Genomic DNA, 24,217 nt, shown 5'->3' with positions numbered 1-24,217 from the left:
CTTAACCCTTTGTTTGCCCCCTGAAATAACCCCTTTTCTGCCAGTGTCATTATTACAGTAATTGTAGTAATTACAGTGACATTACTACAGTAATCAGTGCTAAAAATATGCACTGATTACTGTAGTAATGTCACTGGTTCCCCCAAAAGTATCAAAAATTTCAGTCAGGGGTCCGATCTGTCTGCCGCAAAGTCGTAGTCCCGCTAAAAATCGCAGATCGCCGCCATTACTAGTAAAAAAGCAATAAATAAATAAAAATGACATATATTTTGTAGATGCGATAACTTTTGCGCAAAGCAACCAAAATACGCTTATTGGGATTTTTTTACCAAAAATATGTAGCAGAATGCAAACTGGCTTAAAATTATGAAAAAAAAAATGATTTTTAATGTTTTTTTTTTGGGAATGTTATATAGCAGAGAGTGAAAAATATTCTTTCTTTTTTCAGAATTGTCGCTCTTTTTTTGTTTATAGCGCAATGAATAAAAATCGCATAGGTGATCAAATGCCACCAAAAGAAAAGTTCAATTTGTGGGAAAAAAAGGACATCATTTTATTAGGGTACAGTGTCACACGACCAGTCTATTAAATAATCCAGTTTTGAATCGAGAAAAAAATGGCCTGGTCATTAAGGGGGGCAAAACCTTTTGGGGCTGAAGTGGTTAAAGTCAGAATGGAAATATAGGCAACTGCTACCACTGGGGTCCACTCTCAAGCGAAGGAGGTTGTATAAGTGTTTGCCAACTAAAAATACCCTAGGTACCACATAAAAAAACTGAGAAATATTTGAGAAATGTGAATTTTCTTGGTACCTCCAGAGACACCACAGATCTATTTTTGGGTTAAAAGCATGTCGAGCTTTATTACAAAATTGCTTTAAAAATAGATCTGCTAAACAAGACATTACAAATGAAATATTCATACAGAAGCGTAGCTCCCAGTTACCTGAAATGCTGTACCTATATCCTGTAATAAACATATAACACTTGACATATTGCAACAGCTTTCATAGTCAACAACACAGGGGAACATGTGTACAGCTGATGTTTCTCAACATGTTTCACAGTAATAAGCTGTTTCTTCAAGAGATTGGGAAGCACACAGCCTACAATAAAATAGAATTCATACTGATAATGCATACTATATGAACATAAAATACATGAAAACAACATACACTATATTACTAAAGATATTGGGACACCTGCCTTAACACACACATACATTTTTATGGCTTCCCAGTCTTAGTCCATAGGGTTCAATATTGTGTTGGCCCACCCTTTGCAGCTATACAAGCTTCAACTCTACAACCCATGTACAGTATAGTATGCACTCAATACTTGGTTAAGGGTCCTTTTGCATGAATTACTGCATCAATGCAGCGTGGCATGAAGGCAATCAGCCTGTGGCACTGCTGAAGTGTTATGGAAGCGCAGGTTGCTTTGATAGCAGCTTTCAGCTTGTCTGCATTGTTGGGTCTGGTATCTCTTATCTTCCTCTTGACAATATCCCACATATTCTCTATGGGGTTTAGGTCAGGTGAGTTTGCTGGCCAACCAAGCACAGTGACATCATGATCATTAAACCAGGTATTGGTACTTTTGGCAGTGTGGGCAGGTGCCAAGTCCTGCTGGAAAATGAAATCAGCATCTCCATAAAGCTGGTCAGCGGAGGGAAGTGTGAAGTGCTCTAGAATTTCCTGGTAGAGGGCTGCACTGACTCTGGACTTGATAAAATTCAGTGAATCCACACCAGCAGATGACATGGCTCCCAAATCATCACTGACTGTGGAAACTTCACACTGGACCCCATGCAACTTGGATTCTGTGCCTCTCCACTCGAAAAAAGGGCTTTGAACCACTGAGCAACGGTCCAGTCCTTTTTCTCTCTAACCCAGGTAAGGACACTTCTGACATTGTCTCTAGTTCAGGAGTGGCTTGACACAAGGAATGTGACAGTTGTAGCCCATGTCCTGGACACGTCTGTGTGTGGTGGCTCTTGAAGCACTGATACCAGCTGTAGTCCACTCCTTGTGAATATTCTTGAATGGCCTTTGCTTTACAATCCTTTCAAGGCTGCAGTTATCCCTGTTGCTTGTGCACCTTTTTCTACCACACTTTTTCCTTCCACTCAACTGTCCATTAAAATGCTGGGATACAGCACTCTGTGAACAGGCAGCTTCTTTAGCAAAGACCTTTTGTAACGTACTCTCCTTGTGGATGATGTCAATGGCTGTCTTCTGGACAACTGTGAAAGTCAGCAGTCTTCCCCATGATTGTGTAACCTACTGAACCAAACGGAGACACAATTTAAAGGCTCAGGAAACCTTTACATATGTTTTGAGTTAATTAGCTGATTACAGTGTGACACCATGAGTCTACAATATTTAACTTTTTCACAATATCCTAATTAACTGAGATACAGAATTTTGGGTTTTCACTTTTTGAATTTAATTACTAAAATAAATAAATTTGTTGATGATATTCTATTTTTTAAGATGCACCTATAGATGCACCTATATATGCATGTATCTATGCATACATTTATAATGAACTGAGATTTTATCCCAGAAAATGAAATAGATTTGTACAGGGGGGTGACCTGCTTTTAAGCACTTTAAAAGTTCAGTTATACTTTAAATTTAAAATAGCCAAACAAACTAAATGGTACTGCAAGATAAAAACAGAGAAATGATTTTGTTACACTTCTGGCAGCACCAACTGCCTTCTTTGTGATCTCTAAACTTGAAAAGTAGCTTGGAAACATTCATCTATTATGGAGTATTCCCCATATATAAGGCCTTTTTACATGGTTAAATAAAAATACCCTTACATTTAGTGAAATTATTTTGTATTTGTGTGCGCAATATCAATTCAGGGAAACCCCTTTTGAGAAGTTTTCTATTTTGACATAAATCAACAACAGGAGATGGGTACAGACTATAGGCATGCTACAAGATATAGTCAGATAATATGGACATGCTACAGGAGATGAGATGATTAGAGACTGCAAACAGGCTATAGGAGATGTTCAGAAACTGGGTTGCAAGGGACTGCTAGGCAACACTGCCCCTCTCACAAACCAATGCTTCCATATCTATGCTGTCTACCACCCCGTTAAATATTACTTGAGCCATATGTGATATTGCTCAAGAAGAATTATTATAAAAGATCAGAAGGGAAAAAAAAGGACGAAAGGGATGGACAGCATAGAAAAAGCAAGACCGCGTGAAAGAAGTAAACAAAACCATCCGACTGCTAGAAGCGAGTATAAAGAGAAAAAAGATTTCAAAGCACCAAAACAGACTACTTTCTGCAGGGGTTCAAAGAGCATCACAATTCCCTGCCCCCTACCTCATTTAGGTGCTCTGACCTGTCTGGCTGGTCCACACGGCTCGCACCTTACCACAGCCCTTCCCGACGACCATTTTTTTTGTTCTTTCTTTTATTTTCTCCCTCTTTTTGATTCCCCCCTCCCTACCGTTGCTGTGCCTGGGCCGGTTGGGCCCGGAGCACGTCCACGTGCAAGGTCATGACCCTTTTTGCTTAGAGTGCCTCACAGTGGTTCTCTTTTTCTTTTATGTTCCTAAGGGTTTGTTACTGTGTTTCTATACTCCTTCACGTTTTTGGGTATAGGGATTTTGGACCTGAACCTTCCCCTCTCTGGGTTTGGTATACCATTACAGGTTACACATTCTATGCAAGATTTGACAGATGCTCCTGGACCAATACGCATAGCTTGAAGCTTGCGATGCCTTGAGTTGGTCCTGGGTCTTATTGGCCTTTCTATGTCTGCAAATGTAGGTGGGGAACTCAATTGTTTTGGTATATACTGTATATGTATGTTTACTTGCATATGGTTGTCATTTTTGCTGTATTGTATCTTTATTATTCAATAAAACGTTTTGAAAAAAAAAAGAGCATCACAATAAGTCCCAAAGAGCCGCAAGCTGGGCAGAGGTCCAACCTTTGTATGTATTTTACAAACACAAAGTTGAAAATAAACTCTTACTAGTATAATTTGATGTGCAGGAACCACATATATAGTGTTGGTTATGAAAATTTCACATTGTGTATTTCACTGACAGATAAATGTACATTCTCCATTTTTCTTGTATGAATGAGCCATGATTTCTAACAAGTGCAAACTTTATGTTAAAGGTTTCCTCAAATCAACATTAAAGTGTATATCAAACCAAATTTTTTTGTAGCTATGAATAGAATGGAAAGGATTTAAAGCTCTCCTCTTAAAGATTTCCCCTTATAATGCATCATACATACTAGGGGGGGTGGAACTGGGGGAATCCATAGCGGAGAAGGATCTGGGTGTTCTGGTAGATCCTAAGCTTAGTAATAACATGCAATGCCAAGCTGCGGTTTTCCAAAGCAAGCAAAAACCTTTCTTGTATTAACAGAGGCATGGACTCCAGAGAGAGAGATATCATTTTGCCCCTGTATAAATCATTAGTAAGACCTCATCTGGAATATGCAGTTCTTTATCTCTTGTTAAATATAGGTATTACAGTTGTTCTATACTAACCCATTTCTATCTAGCCAAGAAGCTGAGTCTTTACGTCAACATGAACATCGGGTGTCTGGTGACATATTCCAATAAACAGTGTAACAATATATGTAATGACATCTATAATTCCAAAACACTGTAAATCCACACAGTCATCTTTGGTTCTCACTTGTAGTCCACTTCTGACATAAAGATAGACACCATCACCATTTTTATGTACTATGTTCTTCTGAAAGAGAGTATAGCCAGGAACATGAACAACCCGGTCATAGAAACTCAAGATGAGATTCTGCAATACCATGTATTGATATCCTTTTTCTATTACATGTTGCAGCTTATTTATATAAACAGTTGTCTTAAAGCGTAACTCCACTTTTGTTGAGCAAAAAAACATTCTCCTCTGGGTGATCTCTGTACATTACAAGGATTCCTACCTTTTGTTATTCTGAAGTAATCATTGTTTGTTACTCTGTGCTGAGTAGGTTTAATGGGAGTGGTTTGATAATTATCTATCAGCTGTGGCAGCTACAGGGCTCTAATGAGGAAAACTGCTGGGTCTGCATCCCTTTAGACGTGTTCCTATTGGGAGTATCTCACCAAAAATGACTTTTTGTTGCAGGGGATGCCTGAAATCTGACTTTTATCTTAGTGCAGACTGTCTAGGAAAATTGGTGAGCCATTTACACAAGCAGGAAATGATGTTTCTGGGGTGTGGTCAGTACACATATTGTGTACAGAACTCCAGGTAGCCATATTGCATTGCATTTTCAGAAAATTACAACAGCTGCAGATTGAAAAGGAAAGAGAATTTTTAATAACATTAAATTACAATTTAATTTGTGTCACAATTGTATATACATATTGCTTTTTCTTTATTTGCTGTTTCTTTTTCCCCATGAAATTGGAGTTACCCTTTAACCTCCCTGGCTGTCTAATTATGTCAGGATTTCTGTGCTAAAAGTGGTACATTGTTTTGCATGTAAATCTGTTGTTTTATATTTAAAAAATCACCTTCCCCTGTGATCCCCCGCCGTCCTCCCCCGCCATTCTCCAGCTGTCCTCCTAGCCAATGCCGGCACCTGTCTTCCGGTTCCCTTCCCTGCGAGCGTTGCAACGCAGGGGGGTGAAACCGGCGGCAATTTCAAAAATGTAAATACACTAAATGAGATGATACAAACCTGTGATCCTAACGGATTACACTGTATAATGCCATTTCACCACAGGATTTCACCTGGTGACATTTCCAGTGCCCTGCCTGTGCTTTTCCAGTTCTTTGTGCCTGGAAAATTGAGAACGACCATGGCGTCCAAAGAGCATTCTTTTTGCGCAAAAGCGCTTTTAGCTGTCGCTGTTTTCCTGTTCGTCTAAAAGCGTTTTTGCCCAAAAGGAACGCTTTTTGGACGTCATGGTCGTTCTCAATTTTCCAGGCACAAAGAACTGGAAAAGCACAGGTAGGGCACTGGAAAAGCCACCAGGTGCAATCCTGTGGTGAAATGGCATTATACAGTGTAATCCGTTAGGATCACAGCTTTGTATCATGTCATTTGTGTATTTACACTTTTGAATTTGCAGCCGGTTCCACCCCCCCCCTGCGTCGCAACGCTCGCAGGGAGGGGAACCGGAAGGCAAGTGTCGGCAATCGGCCGTGCACACAGTGGTGAGAGAGTGTGAGGATGACAGGGAGGACTGCAGGGGAGCATAGGGAAGGTGAGTAACATTGTGGAGTAATCCCGAGTGTGGCTATACCGCTAAGGAGGTTAAATACTGTAATATGCTTTTGTCACCAGTCTATCATTACTTTACCACTTGAGCTCCGGAAAGTGTTTCTACCTTCCTGACCAGAGCATATTTTGCTATTCAGCACTGTTCTATTTTAACTGGAAATTGTGCAGTCATGCAACACTGTACACAAATTAGATTTTTATACTTTTTTTTTACATAAATATCGTTTTCTTTCAGCAAATTTTGATCAGCACTGGGTTTTTTTATTTTTTGCCATATAAACAAAAAAAGCCAGAAAATTATGAAAAAACAAAAATTCAATATTTTCTACTTTATAAAAAAAAAATAATGTAATTTCGTCATGAATTTAAGTCAAAATGTATTCTGCTGCATGTCTTTGGTAAAATCCCAATAAGTGTATATTAATTGGTTTTGCAAAACTATGGTATATACTGCATACTGGCATTTACGCAGCTATAGACACTATACTGTAATGGTCGTGAGCAGCGACTTATGGTGGGACTGTGATAGTGTGGCGGGCAATCTGCCGCTAGCTGACACTGGCTGGGAGGTACACTTACTGACTATCTGACACTGACGTCAACAGTGACATTAATACAGTGATCAATGCTAATACTGTACACTGTCACTGTACTAATAACACTGGTTGAAAAGAGATAACTTCTAGGGGCAATCAAAGGGTTAAAAGTATGCCTTACAATGTGTATTGTGTGTAATATGTTCTGTTTTTATTTTACTATCTGCCTGTTTTTAATCCCTGCATTGCAGGGAGAAGAAACATCCAGATCACTGTTGTAAACACGGAACTCTGTGTGTGATCAGCTAAATTCAACCAAAATCACTGGCTGAAATCATCTGCCAAACTTGTGCTGTGGCCAATCACTGCATGGGTAGGCAGGGAGTGCGCACATGTGCACCCCAAACTCGAAAGAAAGGCCATGATGTACAGGTACGTCGCCCAGCCTGGAGCTGCCGCCCATTTGCAGTACAACCACTGTTGGCAGGCGGCTAATGGTTAAAAAAGTAAAAAGGTTGCGCAAAACAGGAAAGCTATAATTGTCCACATGTGCAAATATCAGACATATATGTGCCATTTTATTCACTCATGTACCCTTGAACATTAAAGTATTCACATGAATCTCTGTTCCTTAGCTCACAGGGCAATGGGCTTACATGGTCTCACATTCACAGCAGGAGCAGTTTGAGTAAAAATTAATTACCTTACTAGTTTTTGGAGTGTAAACATAATGTGGGATAGTCTACAAAGCGTTCAAACGTAAGTTCCACTTAGCCACAGAATTCTGTATAATATTAAAATAGCTTGATAATTATAAATATGTGTAGAAACATCCATTTGGAAATACAGATCCTGTTTGAAGTGACAACAATTTGAAAAAAATTAGCCCCCTATAAAGTCCAAGTTAATGGTGAATCTGTGGATGGTTAGGGGGTGAAGGATGACCATTTACTTGCAGACTGCCAAAGTCATATTCTCTATTGCCCACTACTAAGAACATTCGATATGTGTGGTCTCCCAGCTTAGAAATATAATGGGGAGGCACCTTCTAGGATTCAATGCAATAACATCATTGTAGCCAACTTAAAGTTTTCCTCACACTTTTCTGAGTTTGAATATACACTGCTCAAAAAATGAAAGGAACACTTTTTAATCAGTGTATAGCATCAAGTCAAATAAACTCCTGAGATATTGATCTGGTCAGTTGAGTAGCAGAGGGGGTTGTTAATCAGTTTCAGCTGCTTTGGTGTTAATGAAATAAACAACAGGGGCACTAGATGGACAACAATGAGACAACCTCCAAAATAGAATGGTTTTACAGGTGGAGGCTACAGAATTTTTTTCCCTACTCCTCTTTTCTGATTGTTTTTCACTAGTTTTGCATTTGGCTAGAGTCATTGTCATTACTAGTAGCATGAAGCGATACCTTGACCCTATAAAGATTCCACAGGCATTCCAACACCTCCAGGATGGCACATCAATACATGCCATTGCCAGAAGGTTTGCTGTGTCTCCCAGCATAGTCTCAAGAACATGGAGGAGATTCCAGGAGACCAGCAGTTACTCTAGGACAGCTGGACAGGGCCGTAGAAGGTCCTTAACCCTTCAGCAGGACTAGTATCTTCTCCTTTGTGCAAGGAGGAACAGAATGAGCACTACCAAAGCCCTACAAAATGACCTCCAGCAGGCCACTGGTGTGAATGTCTCTGACCAAACAATCAAAAACAAACTGCAGGATGGTGGCCTGAGAGCCCAACGTCCTCTAGTGGGCCCTGTGCTCACTGCCCGGCACCGTGGAGCTCAATTGGCATTTGCCATTGAACACCAGAATTGGCATTTTCTGCAACTGGTGCCCTGTGCTTTTCACAGATGAGAGCAGGTTCACCCTGAGCACATGTGACAGACATGAAAGGGTCTGGAGAAGCCGTGGAGAACATTATGCTGCCTGTAACATTGTTCAGCATAACCGGTTTGGGGGGGGGGGGGTCAGTGATGGTCTTGGGAGGCATATCCATGGAGGGACGCACAGAGCTCTAAGGGCTAGACAATGGCACCTTGATTGTCATTAGGTTTTGGGATGAAATCCTTGGACACATTGTCAAACCCTACGCTGGTTGGTGCAGTGGGTCCTGGGTTCCTCCTGGTGCATGACAATGCCCGGCCTCATGTGGCGAGAGTATGCAGCCGGTTCCTGGAGGATGAAGGAATTGATATCATTGAATGGTCCCTACACTCGCCTGACCTAAATCCAATAGAACACCTCTGGACATTATGTTATGGTCCATCTGATGCCACCAGGTTGCACCTCAGTCTGTTAAGGAGCTCAGTGATGCCCTGGTCCAGATCTGGGACCCCAGGACACCACCTGTTGTCTCAAAAGGAGCATGCCCTGATGTTGTCAGGCATGCATACAAGCACGTGGAGGCCATACAAACTACTGAGTACCATTTTGAGTTGCTGCAATGAAATTTCAACAAAATTGACTATCCTGCTGCATCATTTTTTCACTTTGATTTTCAGGGTGTCTTTGAATTCAGCTCTCTGTAGGTTGATAATTTTCATTTCCATCAAACGATCTGGCATGCTTTCACACCTAACACATTACCCAGTCCATACCAGTATAGATATCCAGCATGAGATTTTTCGGCATTGAGATCTGATGTGTTTTCCAACTGCTCCTATATTTTTTTTTGAGCAGCATATAACATATGCATTCTGTACTGCGGGAAGAGTTGCTATTTTTTTTTTAAAATACACTCTGTTGGCTCATTTATAAAGAGTAAAACTCCAGTTGGAAACAATCATCCAGCAATGTAAAAGACGAAAGGTAATGAAATCCTGAGAAATTGTTTGTTTACAAAGATGGTGACTTCAAGCTCATACATTTTCCTGCCTGAAAAAAATAGAACACACGTTTCATGTCAGGGTGTATCGGGGAGAATAAAACATTCATTAGCCTCCATCCACCTTAGCAGTAATAAAGATCCTTATAGCTGCTGGAATGTTTCCAGAATCAAGACGTGCAGGGAATTATGTGGTTGTTTAGCAGCTATGCTATAAACATGAAAGCAGGTGCTGCTCCTTTATAAATCTGGTGCAAAAAAACTGAAAAATGCATCTTTGTAAATGTCATCCAATTATATTGTGAAGGTTAATGAGATCTTAAACAATCTCCCAAACAAAATCTTTCTACATGAGGTGAACAAGAGCGATATCAATAGGTGTTTTATATTGTTCACTGGAAGACTGTGGCACATTTGTGGTTATATCATTAGAATCCCCACACAGCATTTCTTTTATCAAATTTACTATTCTGACTTGTTTGTGGGAAAAGATTGACCAAAGGAGCATGTTTCAAATACTGACACAAGACAATGACTATATATATTTTTATATACAATATATATATATATATATATTTTTTTTTTTTTTATTTATTTATTTATTTATTTTTATTTGGAATTTTTATTATTTTTTCACAGTGGAAAACACACAATCTTTTCATGGTTTAATCATAAAAACAAAAGTGTTTCTATAGTGGCCTGAATTGATGCACGCTTGTTTTGTTGAAGTACACCGTGCACTTTTATTGAAAGGGTAATATTTACACAGGCTAGGACAATTATTTGTTGATTTGCACGCATTGCACTTTATTACATAAATGTTATGACGAAGCATTACGCACGCTTGTTCACTAGCGGGAGCGTCCGGTGCAGCCACACAAACTGCTGCTTTGGGAGAGCAATTGTATTTGTTTTTATTGCTAAATGCATGTTTTTTTTAAACCTATTGCCCAAAGATTTGCCTAGTGTGATTCCCTTTGCACTTTTTTTTTTCACTTGGTATTTTTTGAATAAATGTTTTGTATGGGTTACTCTATGGGCGTATATGCTTTTTACTTTTCACCCTGCTGACGAACCAACCCTGACTGGATCACGTTTGGCGCTTTGGAGTTTCCCTTCATAAGGTGATGTAACACGCGCATTTGACCATATTATATGATGGTCCCCGGGATCTGGTAAGAGGCTTTAATACTTGGTGTCACCTGCTGGTGGAAGCACTACAAATTGTGATTGTGGGGACACTGGTTACATAGTTACATAGTTAGTGATGTTGAAAAAAGACATCAGTCCATCCAGTTCAACTTATGATGTGTGTGTGTGTTTGCTGTTAACCGTACATTGTATACCCCTGTATGTTGTGGCTTTTAAGGTGCCCATCTAATAGTTTTTTAGTTACACAGTTAGTGAGGTTGAAAAAAGACATCAGTCGAGCAAGTGAATCATGGACGATTTGTTTCCTTTGGACTTTCTTGTTTCATATATATTTTTCATTTTCAGCCCTTGTTTATGGGCCTTTATGGACACTAATTATATATTTGGTGTGATTTCTTTTTACACGTTTTTCTCCTAATAAGTTTGATGTCATATTGATTCATTTCTGTGTTTTCACAACATGGAGTTCAATTTTTTAGCGCTGCTTATATTCATGACTCCTCACAATATCATTTAAAAAAAGCTCCTTATAATTTCTAGTCTTCAAAAGAGCGAAGATCGAAGTGATGACCATTGCGGTAGGTTAGCAATAACACTTCTTTTACATTTTTTTATTTTATTTTTCTGACAGATTTGCTTTAAATATTTATATTATTATTAAGCATCTAAAAGCGCCTACTGGGCCGGAGGAGATGTTGTGCAGCAGCAGTGTATTTTATAGGTTAGTAGGAAGTGGATATTCTTTCTGAAGGGTAGAAGCATCCAGGGGGGTAGTAGTTTCCCAGACTCAAACATTCCGTCAGTCCAGACATATTTGGCATTCAGGTTGAATTTCTTCTAATGTAAAGCAAGCTAATGCAGCAGTTGCTCAAAACCAAATTGAAATGATTGATTTCCAATTAAAAACCACTGACTTCTAAGACAAGCAGTGTATTGGCTTTCTTTTCACTTGAAGATTACACAAGCAATAGCAACATGCATGCAATGAAAGAACAATGAAAGTTTTCATGTGAGATACCCTCACCTCTGGATATAACACCCTAGTTGTAACTGAATTGTTTTGTTTTGCGTGCTTTAGTTGAGAACCATTTAACCAAAATAATTGCACATAAATATTATTATTATTATTATTATTATTATATTATATAGGATTTATATATAGGATTTATAGGATTTATAATATTAGCGCCAACAGTTTGTGCAGTGCTTTACAATGTGAGGGAAGACAATACAATTCAATACAGGAGGAATTAGAGGGCTCTGCTCGATAGAGCTTACAATCTAGAAGGGAGGGTCAAGTGAAACAAAAGGCAATAACCGTGGGGGATGGGCTGATGGAGAAAATAAAGGTATAGTTGTTAAGTGTGGGTAGGATAGGCTTCTCTGAAGAGGAGGCTTTTCAGAATAATTATCTCCTCTCAAATCTAAGGTCTGATTACACACCAAACAGGATAGTATATATATATATATATATACATATAAACTGTATAATAGATTAAAATAAAATGACTTTGCTACAAAGTTGGGGCCAGAGTCAGTTTAATGACTGCTCACCTGCCATCACTGCTTACAGCGAGCTGCACAGCATCTTAATGCGGAATTAAACTCTGCGATATATATTTTCTTTAAATGCTTCCCCAGGAGGAATATGTCATAATTTGCTAGTACGCACAGCATATTAGCACATTATGGCAGTCTTACCTGTCAGATAAATCCCTCAAGCGTGTTCCAGCTGGTCCCGGACACTTCCATTTTCTAGAATTCCTTTCTTGTTTGCTCAGTTCGGGCTCTTGAAAGGCAAGGCTGCGGTGAAGTCACTCCCGTGCATGTACATGGGAGTCACTTCATTATGGACTAAAGCAGTGCTGTAAGTGTAATCAGAGCTGAGCATGGACAGCTCAGTGTACATTACTGCTGACAGGCAGGGATAAGCATTTATGACAGAAGAGACTACAGGCATACCCCGTTTTAAGTACACTCACTTTACATACACTCGCATGTACAGACACAGCCTGGTCAACTTGGCATGGCACTACTCCCGGTTTTTAACATTGGCGTCTATGGGAAATCTTGGTCAGCTTGACATGGCACTGCTCCCAAACCATAAGGGATACCAAACTTAGGGAGCACCGAGAGGGGACCCAGGACTACAACATATCCTATTTGTAATCTACCAGGTCATAGTCCTGGATCCCCTTAACATGCTCCCCAAGCTTGGTGTCCTTGTCACTTATGGTGGGAGCAGTGCCATGTCAAGCTGACCAAGATTTCCTATGGAGCTAGTGTATTTACATGCATTGAGAAGTGAAAAAAGGTATTGCTTCACTTTAAGTACATTTTCGTTTTACATACATGCTCTGGTCCCATTGTATACTTAAAAGTAGGGTATGCCTGTACTAGGGACACTTTTGTCATAAGAACCCTACCTGTTTAATTCCTTGTTAACCTTCTCCAGTCCCCAGTCATGAAAGCACCAAAGACAACAGAACAATTTGAATAAGAGGGCCATCTTTATTGAACCTTTAGCCAAAACTAGAAGCTTAAACATGTAATTTTTCTCCTTCACTGATGTGCGCTGATGGCGCTGCATTGATGGGCACTAATAGGGCAGTTGAAAACCTTTTGTGAACACTGGAAACTTGACAGCTGGAAACCAACGGTGAAAAACGGTGAAGCTTTTTTTAAAGATAACCTTTAGGAGACCCTCCCAAATGCCCACAACGCATGGAAAACAAGTAAATTATTAACTATTTCAGCCATTCTGTGAGAGAAGACAGAGCAGCAGAGAGAGCAGTGTGCTTGTAGATAGTGGTCTTATTGTTTGTGTTTTCACTATGGATCCCATCATGAGCATGTGTGAGGAAAAGCTCCTGATGTTCCTGAGGCACCGAAGATGTAGAAAATTGCATAAGAGGACCTTAAGAGTCATCGCTACTGGACTCTTCCATTGATGTAGGCATGTGATTAAATATGTGTTTTTTCAACATTTTTCAAAAAGTATCAGAAATGTTTTCCCCTTTAAAAATGCTTATAAACACAAACACGCATAAATGCAGTTTACTGCGGTTACACAAGGTTACAACCATTTAGCATTTAAGAAAGCCAGTAAACTACAGTCCTGAACGTGATTTTTCTGCTTTAAAAAAAATGCCTGTCCCCTCAATCGCCTCTCAACTACTATAAACGAGTATACATGTACACATGAGATAACATAGAGGAGGGTTCAGGAGCTGCTCCTAAACTTCCATTTAGCAGCTGTAGTGTACAAGAGGCCATAGGCAGCACTGATGGGCACTGATGAGGCGACACTGATGGGCACTGATAGGCTGCACTGATGAGGCAGCACTGGTGGCCACAGATGAGGAGGCACTGATGATGCCGTACTGATATGTGGCACTGTTGCTCACTGATAGGCGGCACTAATGGCCACTGAAGAAGACATCACTATACATACTTTTTCTGAAGCCAATCCAGTCCAGTCTTCAGCGGCAGATGCCGTGTGCAGAAGAGAACCGACAACCGCTGGGAGCTATGAGGAAGAGGGGACATCCCTCGAAATGCATCAGATTACTTTGGATAGTCATCTCGCATTTGGAACTTGTCCAGCCTTTCAAAAAAATAAAGAAAAGTCAACAGCTACAAATACTGTAGCTGCTGACTTTTAATACAAGGACACTTACCTGTCCAGGTATCCCTCAATGTTGGCACCCCTAGCCAATTCATCCATCAACTGTGGGTGTAGGCATCTTCACTAAGGGAAACAAGAAGTGACGCCTTGCGACTTCACAGCCTGTTTCCTATTGCACATGCGCGTGTCGCCCTGCACTTTCTGAATACTCCCTGGTCCTGCTGTCTTCTGGGACCTGTGTGTCTCCCAAAAGACATCGGGAGGGTAGGAAGAAGGAGAGGCTGGAAATTTTCTAGATCGCCGCAATCGTTGTGCGGTGATCTTACCGAGAAGTGGGAGCCTGGGTTTGACAGGCATCCGCTACCCCCTAAAAAGTGGCAAATGTGGCACTGGAGGGGGGATGTGTCTAAAAAAGCGGAGCTTCCCCTTTTGGGGAGAGATATGTTTTAAAAATGCTAAATTTTTTTAAATAGCATGACTGGGGGATGCCCTCAGTCTGCCCTTGAATTGGCGCATATTTATAAGGCATACAACTTACTACAGCAAAACTAATATTTACAATGAAAAAAAAATCAGTTTAAATTGCCAGCAAATTACAGATTCAGACATTTATTCTGTTTGTAAATAAAAGAAAGGCCAGGGATTTATTTTACCTATACCAAACTCATTTCTTAGATGAGAGTCTGATATAGATGGTAAGGAGGGACCCCCTACACACTCCCTTGAAATACATACCAGAACCCTATCCGCAATGAGGATCTGGTATAGAATTTAGGGGGAACCCCATGCAAAAAAACAAGTAAAAAAGCTTATAATCATTCCAAGAACCAGACCCTTATCCTGGCTGGTTTACCCCTGATGAACCATACTGAGCCACATGCCTTTACAATGGAGGATGATAGGGGGGACCTCCCTGGAAAATCAAATTTTTCCTTAATAAAATCAAGGACCTTTTCCCCACAACCCTGGCCCAGTGGTTTTGGGGTTCTGTAGGTATTTATTTATCTGGAAGCCTCCTTTGACAATAAGGGGGCACAAAGATACCCTTCTCCATGTGAATGAAAAAATAATTGTCCCATATTGTAAATGCCTTATTAATCATGATGTCCAGTGATGCAGATCTAATTTAATCACAATAAACAATGTCTGACACATGGGGACAGAAAAAAATTCAGCTGACTTAGATCCCATTGTTAACCCGTTCTAGCGGTCCCATGACGGGGAGGTGAGGATCTCCCAGATAACCATATTTATTCAGTGATATCATACTATCCTTACCCCTATTGTTTACATGGCCGGGGATATCCAGGCAGGAAATGAATGGGGTCAGGTGATGTCACCCACCGCTTTCTAAGCAACCATTGACAGAGAGGAAAATGTCATATATAGTAGAAGTAAAAATATTACTACTATATAAAATATTGGGCACAAGAATGAATGTCCAAACTTGTGTTCAGATAGAATTTTTAGCTCATCCCTAATCTTAATAAACATTTATCCAGGTTGTTTCAAGAAACACTCAGTGGCCATAGTAATTTTAATTAAAAGATTTTCATATGTGACGTGAGTGCTCTTCAATTAGCATATTCTTGCCTATGTATAAATTCACTTTCATTCCCCATACATACAGCAGGAACTGTAGTCACATTTGCAAAGTGCAGCTATTTACATTAGCCAAAATATAGGGTATTATCATTATTTCATGGGGCGGTTTAATATGCAGCCATGCACATGACCTAAATGTCATGCCATCTTCAATGTATGTCAATTTTCTATATCAACTACAGTAATGTCAAATTTCCTTTAAATTTATACTTGAACAAGGAATTTTACAAAAATATTGTGTATTGCTTGTTTTTACAGTTTCTGGTTACTGAATAACCGTGTCATAGCAAAAAATAGCTTTAAATTTCATTTACTGTGCACAATCTCTCATGTAGTAATACATTTTTTTTTATAAGCTAGTCTGTTCATAAGGCAGGTGTTTGGAAATATTGGTAATATACTTTCATGTTATTTACATTTAGTATAAACTAAAAGAAAAAAAAAAACATATTTCTATGAATCACTTTGTATTAAGCAGGAATAAAAAGAATAAAAAAAAAGATAAATAATTTGTCTGCCGATGTACACCAAGAAATGGCATGGAAATGTGTTACTGAAGAGAATGTTACAAAAGCTGCACTCAATACATCATGATTTGCACAGTGCCATATGCCTTCACATATTTAACAAGTGAACCAAGAAATGCCTGGCAGTTAGGTCATTCTATGGGCCTCTTGTCAATTTTTCTTCATCATTGGAAATAAAAGCTCTAATGTAAATCTATTGAAAACAAAGTTGGCTAGACACAAGAAATGCAGTGAAGTGTACTAATAGCTTGCATAAGGTATCTAGAAGCTCATACTAGAGGGGGATTCTGTTGCAGCCCAGTAGTCAACTGTGTTAAACACTGGAGAAGAAGAATACTTAAGTGTACACATTTTACATTTTCAGAAATTAGTTCTACGAATGGAATTGGCTCTACCAATTATTTTTATCACTATTTATTAGAATTTCATGATATCCTGACAGTTTAAAATTTAAAAAAGAGATAATATAAATGTATCTCATCACTCAAATATATTTTTCAAGAAGCTTCACCAAAAGCCCCAAATCTTTACCTGAATCCATGGAGTGCAAGATCCAAGACTGGACTACAGGATGGGAGAGTCTTTTTGGTGACATGAACAATTCCTATTGGCTGTTCATCAGCAGGGTCCTTCAGCTCTCCTTCAGCAGGGGAAACCTCAGCAATGGTGTCATTTTGCCCAGAGATGGACCTAAAAAGTTGGCTTTTCAAGTTAGCGATAGTAATGAGCCAAACATACCTGGGTTATGTTAAAGCAGGGTTCGACAAACATTACTAAAGTTCTGTTGCCGAATCTGAAGTTAATGGAAGCCCAATGTTAAAAAATAGTAACAGCCATTTTCTAGGTTGATTGGCTGCAGATTGCTAAACAAATTGCATGGGGTCTGGGCTCTGCCCTTGAATATATGTACCAAAGCAAAAAAAGTGTCTGAGGGTGAATTCTCACTGTTCACCCTGCTAAATCATAGAGCAGCCGGAGCGATTTAGCACTCCGGCCACTCTGCGTTGCCAGCTGCTATGGGGTCGTATGGTGTGTGATTCAGCACATCACAATGCTCCCTTTTTTTTTTTTTTGTATGAGTTTTATTTAAAGTGTACAAAACATACACTTCATTCACCGAATTTTCCAGCAGTGCACTGCATTGTGCTGCCTGACATTACAGTGCATTTGGGGCCGTGACAGACATTTTACCATGCAGTAAAACGTCTGTCTCTGCACATAGTGTGAATTGGCCCTTAAAATTAAGTTTGGCAGGAAGCAGTGACTTTAGTAATGCTTAAAGTGAAACATTAAAAATGAAAAACTCCATTAAATAGTATGACTGGGAATGCCCTGATCCTGCCTATCTGTATGATGTATACAACCTACTACAGCTAAACTAGCATTAACAAAGAAAAAGTGTGTTTAAATCGGGGGCAAAATGACAATGTGTTCTGTTTGTAAATAGAGCGGTCAAGGTTTCCCTTCATTTATGCCAAGACCCTTATCCTAGATAATGGTCTGGTGTAGATGTTAATGAGGACCCCCAATAAAAGAAGTGGTGTGGGGGGTTTCTCCCTAAGGCCTCTTTTACAGGCATTTGGTTGTTTTTTTCCAGCCTGTAAAGCACCTCTGTGTTCGCCTACATGTCTGTGTACACATAGGTGCTTGCAGGCAAAGCACATCCAGAAGAGCTGGAGAGCAGAAGAAATGCTGAACGTACCTAAACGCTAGACGTATTTAGGCACATTTGAGCATTAAGGCCTTCCAACAGCCAGAATAAAACTAATATTCTGGCTGATGGATTATATCAATGGTCAAATGCTCAATGTTCCTAAATGCGCCCAAAATGTGTGTGTATTATGCAGCTTTAGGCATGTTTTAATAAGCAGCTTTTCTCTGCACAGTGAAGAAAAGCAAACGCCCTTTGTGCATGAGGTCTTAATCACACCAAGCGCTTCAGGTCTGATGTGAATTTTAGGGGGACCTCATGCAAAAATCAAGAAAAAAACATCATTAGGTCCCCTCAAAAAACCCACACCCCAATTTTTTCCAAGTATGCAGTCAGGTAGGCCAGAAAAAGGGGGATGAACATGTGCCCCTCCCCCCTTCTGAACCTTACTAGGCCATTTTTTAACCACTTAAGCCCCGGAGGATTTGGCTGCTAAACGACCAGGGGGTATTTTGCGATTCGGCACTGCGTGACTTTAACGGACAATTGCGCGGTCGTGCGACACTGTACCTAAACGAATTTGGCGTCCTTTTTTTCCCACAAACAGAGATTTCTTTTGGTGGTATTTGATCACCTGTGCGATTTTTTGATCATGCGCTATAAACAAAAAAAGAGCGTCAATTTTGCAAAAATAGCAATATTTTTCAAATTTTTTTATATGAAATTCCCCCCCAAAAAAATGTAAAAATCAAAATTTTTTAACATTTTCGGCCAATTTGTTTTATGCTACCTATGTTTGGTAAAAAAAATTGCAAAAAGCGTATTTTGATTGGTTTGCGCAAAAGTTATCGCGTTTACTAACAAAGGGAAAGATTTTTGTTGTTTTTTTTTTAACGCGTAATGGCGGCGATCTGCGATTTTTTTTGCGGTACTGCGACATTGGGGCGGACAGGTCGGACCCTTGACTGACATTTTTGACACTTTTGGGGTTACCAGTGACATTTCTACAGTAATCAGTGCTATACATATGCACTGTTACTGTAAAAATACACTGGTAGTGAAGGGGTTAACTTTATTTGGGAGGGAGGGGCTGTGTGTGTCCCTAGGGGCGTGCTTTCTACTGTGATTGGCTGTGGCTTGAGCTGTAAGGACACTGATCAACGGATCTACATAGTAGATCCGTGTGATCAGTGTCTTTACACCGAGGAGAATGACAGGCAGCTTGTTTACACAAGCTGCCTGACTTTCTCCCTCTCCCCCGCCGATCGCAGAGTGGCCGGCGGACATCGAGTCCGCCGGTCACACGCGCGGGGGGGTCCGTGACCACGCGGGAGCGGGAGCGCGCATCCGGGGGTGCGCCCTCGCTCCCTAGACCCTCACAAGCAAGCGACGTAGACCTACGTCAGTTTGCCTGTGAGGGGCTGACCGCCGACGTAGATAGTCGTGCGGCGGTCGGTAAGTGGTTAACAATACCTCCTTGATAAGTCCCCTTCATTTGAATGATGTGAATGAAAAAGGAGTACATAGTGCCCCGACTCATTCACAAAAAAGTGTAAATAAAAACACACACATTTTGACAAGGCATTTAATAGAGAAAAAAAAAAAAAAAAAGCCACGTCCACTGACCCATCAAAAAAAAGAACCCTAACCACCAACACATGTCTCATCCCGATGGTGACATCTCCAGTCTATTGAATGTACCTGGTGGGTGTAGCATGGACACAGACCATGTGAACTGTACTGGAATCTCATTTTCATCTGTCCTCTGTTTACCTTTGTCGCATGACCTGCAGGGATAACTCCTGACAAAATGGCTAGGGGGGGGGGGGTCACAGCACGCAGTGGGAAAACATAAGCATCTGACACACCCGGAAGTGCCATATGCTTAAGATTACACCCGCGCTTCTAGCTCTGCAAGCTGCAATGGAGGTGGTACTGGCAAGTAACTGCTTTTGAATGCATACTTTGTTTACATTCTTATTGTACTGATAAACCACTTTATTACACTTCATTCATACTTCAGCCATCTATGGTTACGCTATTTGTAAATGATGACATTTTTAGCAGGTAAATATAAATAGAAAAAAATGACTCAGATGCTACTGAAAACTATACCATAAAAATAACATTTTGCATCAGATTTTCTGTTCAATACAACTTCAGTACTAATTTGCTTGTGGCTGGGCTTCAAGCTGCTGTTCAGCTGCCAAATGCCCAATATCTTTTTTTCTTTCTTTCTTGGCATCTGTGATACATGCAGATGTCTTTTGCACAGTTATGGTTTCCAGTTGCGTGTGATAGTTTTGCAGAAAAAATGCACAAAAATAATATCTGTATTGAAATCCGCATGCATTGGAGGTTTCTGATATTAAAATGATTAAGCTATTTGATAACCAATTACTAAATCTTTCATTCTTGGCAATATTAGAAATGAAACTTTAGATAAAAAGGGGAACAACCCCAACTTCATTTTTATACCACTGTGGTGTAATAAACTACTGTGGTGGTGAAATACTTAATCTAAATCAACGCTCAGGTTTAACAATATTGTGTTTAATGTTCATGAGGACCCCTGGTCCTGCATACATTTTACAGTATCTCACAAAAGTGAGTACACCCCTCACATTTTTGTAAATATTTTATTATATCTTTTCATTTGACAACACTGAAGAAATTACACTTTGCTGCTATGTAAAGTAGTGAGTGTACAGCTTGTATAACAGTGTAGATTTGTTGTCCCCTCAAAATAACTCAACACACAGCCATTATTGTCTAAACCACTGGCAACAAAAGTAAGTACACCTCTAAGTGACTAATGGATAATTGGGCCCAATTTGGACATTGTCACTTAGGGGTGTACTCACTTTTGTTACCAGCGGTTTAGACATTAATGGCTGTGTGTTGAGTTATTTTGAGGGGACAGCAAATTTACACTGTTATACAAGCTGTACACTCACTACTTTACATTGTAGCAAAGTGTCATTTCTTCAGTGTTGTCACATGAAAAGATAGAATAAAATATTTACAAAAATGTGAGGGGTGTACTCACTTTTGTGAGATACTTCACCTGGAGTATTATGTTTGCTGGAGATGCAGCAAGAAAAACATTTTTTTTTTTTTTTTTTTGTTTACACCTATGGTCAAAAAAATAGAAATTACAAAATAATTAATTATGTATCTTGTTAAAATATGCCCTAAGTGTCCAGTTATAAAGTAATGACTTGGCCTTTACATGGCCATACCACTTCTTTAACCACTTAACGTCTAGCCACGTAGACCTACGTCGGCTGACTTTAAGGGGTTATACTGGGATGATGCCTCTAGCTAGAGGCACCATCCCGGTACCGTGGTTTGAAGCCGACGGACGGCTTTCCGTCGGTAATGACCGATGCGGCTCGGGAGCCGCTCGATCGTTACCCGGGGGGGCGGGAGGGGACGTCCTCCCGCCGATTTCCGTGGCTTTGCTCGGGGCTCCCGTCCCATCGGGAGCCCCGAGCACCCAGCCGGCACGTCCGCTGGCTGGATGGAGTCCCGATGAAAGCCGGAAACGGCATTGATCGGGTCTCCGATGACGTAACCCGGAGGCGGCGTCCATGACGTCACTTCCGGGTTACTGTGCTGCAAAAGGCGGCAGATTTGAAAAACGGCTATATGCAAAAATGCCGTTTTCGGCGTTTTGCATACAGGGAAGTGTAGTGGAGGGGTCTAGGGTCTTTTAGACCCTCGATCCCTCCATAAAGTGTACCTATCACTACATATTGGTGTCACAAGGGATGTTTACATTGCTTGTGACAGCAATAAAAGTGATCAGATTTTTTTTTTTTTAAAAACCTGTAATAAAGTTAAAAAAAAGAAAAAATAAATAGAAAAAAAAATTTAGCCGCCCCCGTCACTGTTAGCTCGCGCACAAAAAAAAACGTATACGCAAGTCGAGCCGCGAATGAAATCGCTGTTCAAACCACAATTGTGAGGTATTGCCGCGATCGCCAGAGCGTGGGCAATAATTTTAAAAAAAGAGCTACACTCTAACTCTAAACTGGTAACCGTTAAATAAATTTTAAGCGTCGCAGATTGAGATCTCTATTGACCGTGGTTTGTCGCCATCCCACGGGGGGGCGAAATTTTAAACCGTAACATGTTGGGTATCTATTTACTCGGCGTGACATCATCTTTCACAATATATAAAAAAGTGGGCTAACTTTACTGTTTAGTATTTTTTAAATGCAGTGAAATGTGATTTTTCAAATTTTTTCCCAAAAAATGGCGTTTTAAAGACCGCTGCGCAAATACCACGTGACAAAAAATTTTGCAATGACCGACATTTTATTCTCCAGAGTCTTTGCTAAAAAAATATATATAACGTTTGGGGGGTTTTAAAGAGGAAGTAAACCCTCCTCAGGAAGTTGTACCTATAGGTAAGCCTATGATAAGGCTTACCTATAGGTACTGTAAATATCTCCTAAACATATACGGTTTAGGAGATATTTACCTTTAATGCAGCCAGTGACGTCACTGGCGCATGCGCTCTGAAGGAACGGCTGATCGTGCCGTTCCTTCAGAGCCCCGTGCCGTGACCGTCGGCTCCCGCGCGCGTGCGCAGGAGTGACGTCACCGCGGCTCCGGCCAATCAGATGGCCGGATGCCGCGATCCCGGAAGACGGGCGACTGAACATGTCGCTCGTCATACAGGTAAGAGAGCGGCACGGCGGGGGCTCGTTCTAAGGTAAGTATTTCATAATGAGCTAGTATGCGATGCATACTAGCTCATTATGTCTTTCTCTTGCAGGTTGCAAAAGAAAAAAAAAAACTTTTAAAGAGTTTACAACCTCTTTAAGTAGTTTTCTAGCAAAAAATACTGATTTAAACTTGTAAACAAAAAGTGTCAAAAATAGGCTTAGTGGTAAAGTGGTTAAAAGAAAAAGGAACATTTACACAGCACAGCGTTGTTGTGCTTTAACAATGTGTTTAGTGATCTGCTTGCTTTGTGACTTTGAAACAGGCAAAGCTGCATTCAAATGAATAAACTGGGAAGAAAAGCTGGGAGGAGAATGTGACAGCTTGGTGCCCAGTGCTGTCATATGGGATTGGGGAAAGAGTCCCTAGCCCTGCATAGGCTCAAACCACAGTGACGCAGAGCTTATAGGGTGTTTTTAGCTCACTCTGAGCAGCTGAAAAGAGCAATGGTGGAGCAAAGAAAAAATAAGCATTTACTTATGGGAGGGGAATATCAAATATCAAAGTCAACCTACTACTTTGTGCTGCACAGGTTTGCTTTAACCAACAAAACCCCTATATGATTATATGATAAAACCCCTATAGGACTATATGATAAACCCCTATATGACTATATGATAAACCCCTATATGACTATATGATAAAACCCCTATATGACTATATGATAAAACCGCTATATGATTATATGATAAAACCCCTATATGACTATATGATAAAACCCCTATATGACTATATGATAAAACCCCTATATGATTATATTATAAAACCCCTATATGACTATATGATAAAACCCCTATATGATTATATGATAAAACCCCTATAGGACTATATGATAAACCCCTATATGACTATATGATAAACCCCTATATGACTATATGATAAAACCCCTATATGACTATATGATAAAACCGCTATATGATTATATGATAAAACCCCTATATGACTATATGATAAAACCCCTATATGACTATATGATAAAACCCCTATATGATTATATTATAAAACCCCTATATGACTATATGATAAAACCCCAATATGATTATATGATAAAACCCCTATATGACTATATGATAAAACCCCTATATGATTATATTATAAAACCCCTATATGACTATATGATAAAACCCCTATATGATTATATGATAAAACCCCTATATGACTATATGATAAAACCCCTATATGATTATATGATAAAACCCCTATATGACTATATGATAAAACCCCTATATGATTATATGATAAAACCCCTATATGACTATATGATAAAACCCCTATATGATTATATTATAAAACCCCTAT

At 39.9% G+C, this 24,217-nt stretch overlaps 1 protein-coding gene across 1 annotated transcript in view; it reads left to right on the top strand.

Annotated features, from left to right (window-relative positions):
• The window catches only part of GABRB1 (gamma-aminobutyric acid type A receptor subunit beta1), a 750,154-nt gene that overhangs the window by 329,445 nt on the left and 396,492 nt on the right, over positions 1–24,217 (top strand). The window lies entirely within an intron of this gene.

Source organism: Pelophylax lessonae (assembly GCF_965119305.1).
Source record: "Pelophylax lessonae genome assembly, chromosome: 1".
NCBI lineage: Eukaryota > Metazoa > Chordata > Amphibia > Anura > Ranidae > Pelophylax > Pelophylax lessonae.
The sequence above is the reverse complement of the archived record's forward strand: the minus strand, read 5'-3'. Positions and strand labels throughout refer to the sequence as shown.